Genomic DNA, 2,229 nt, shown 5'->3' with positions numbered 1-2,229 from the left:
CATTCATGGGCAGTCTTCTATCCTGCCAAAGATAAAGAGAAATATCGTTATCCTGTTTTCTAAGTTATTTTGTTGAATATTATTAGGTATGATCAATGTTACACAAATAATTAAAAACACCATAACTGTGACCTGTTCTATACAACATAAAATACCTACCTAAGCTAAAGATTATTTGTTATACTGTTATAGCAGGGAATGTTGAAACCATAGACCTATAAACTAAGTTTTTATTAACTTAGTTTATAGGTCTATGGTTGGAACATAATAGTGAATTAGTGAAGTACTCACTATTAATCACTTATTATGTTCCTCAATATACTCTAAGGTACAACTTTTTTGTATTTATTGATAATTTTTACTTCAAAATAATCAAAATATTATAGATTAAGTATTTTATATTTTGGGGGTGCACATTTTAAACTTGGGGGTGCACAAGTCCCCTAGTTGCGCCAATGGGTGGGTCGTTACAATTATTTACCGCTATAATACATTATATAAACTGGTATGCAGCCATATTTACTTAGGTCACTGAACGCTGGTAGTACAGGGGACTATATGTTAATTTTCCGAATTATTCACGTAAAATCTTGACTAAAATAGGGCTGCATACCAGTTGCGTATTAAAGACTAAAGTATCAAGTATTTTTTGAAAAAATTATTTTGTATCGAAGATACTGCCCAACCCTGACAACACGAGTACATTACACGAGACAGCAAACTCGTATTACCTGTTTACGAAAAATGGTCCGACTTTTTCACTCAATAAAATAAAACATTAAACTATATCCAAAATGTTAATAAAACAATGAGTTATGTCCCAAAAAAACATTCAGTCTACTACGTATAAATCCTCGGTAAGAAAAAAAATAATACTCAAGTTAGAAAAATGGGGAAATATTATTTATAAAATTGATTAGAATAGAAATCGTTTATAATTGTTTGTATTTGATGAAGTGCGATAATATGACACAAATAATTTAACTTAGCTTGGCGGCTACAAATATTTAGGACTGCAACTAATGTGTAAGGTTGGCGAGGTTTTAAAACGTAGTTTACGGATTGTTTTTGTTGGAATATATAGATACGAAAAAATAACCTGTATCTCCGGCTGACGACGTTGAAATACAATTTCGTGACTGATGTACAATCTCGGTCGCAACGGGCTTCGGGCTTCAGGCGATACCAATATTCACTTCACAAGATGCAATCTGTATGATCCGACACTCAGCGTACTTGTTGGCAAAAAAAAAAACGACCGCCGTCGGTAAAACATGGAGAGCGAAAAAGAAACGATGGTGTGTGCGTAGAGCTAACATAATTTAAGTGGACGCAAACATAAACTGGCGTTGGTTGACAGGGGGGCCAACATCGTCAGGCTGCACTACAGTGGTTTGAAACACTATTTTAGCGGTCAAAAGTCCCATTTCAAAATATATTTTTAAAAAGTATGGGAGTGCCTTTGTACTCACGACTGATGTGTAAACATCTTAGCTGCAGTACGACTTTGATTGGGGAATATAATGTCATGGTTTGAGTGGGAATTTGTATAATAAGGTAACAATAATAATACAAGATCGCGTTCTCTTTAAAATTTATATTTCTTCAATATCTTTTATACATGTAATTATTGGTTTATGGTAGCTGAAATAAGATATATAAATTTCTGCTTTTATATCATTTAAAAATCGCGAGAATACACCGTCTAGTGTAGTTTTGTAGTTGGTACTCGGAATATTTCGAGCGGTATTCATCTTTAAATTTAATCTATTTTCTAAAAACAAAATCAGTGGTTGTGTCTCATCTGATGAAAAGTTGATGTTGAAGTCACCTCCCAGTATCATTAGCATTTTGTCGTAATCTTCTCCAAGTTCTGCAGCTCCTAACGGAGTGTATGGAAGTAGAACGAAGTGTAAGAATTTTACGATATCGTTTATATGTTGGTTAGGCGATATATAGACGACGACAGAAAGAACTTTCTGCCTGTTCGGTAATATACATTCGGCTGCACATAAGTCTCCAATCGGTCCAATATATTATTAATTATGATATATTATATAATATACTTATACATGATTTCGACTTTCTAACCTAAAATCCAATAGCAAAACTTGAATTTTATTGTGTATTATACAGCTGCAATTCTATGGATAGTTAATATTCAAAAAAAGAAATAATATTTTGATTTTTTTAGCATAAACGTTGTTTTAAAAATTGAAATTTTTTATT

This window comes from Acyrthosiphon pisum, chromosome A2 (genome assembly GCF_005508785.2).
Source record: "Acyrthosiphon pisum isolate AL4f chromosome A2, pea_aphid_22Mar2018_4r6ur, whole genome shotgun sequence".
NCBI lineage: Eukaryota > Metazoa > Arthropoda > Insecta > Hemiptera > Aphididae > Acyrthosiphon > Acyrthosiphon pisum.
This window is presented reverse-complemented; position numbering follows the sequence as displayed.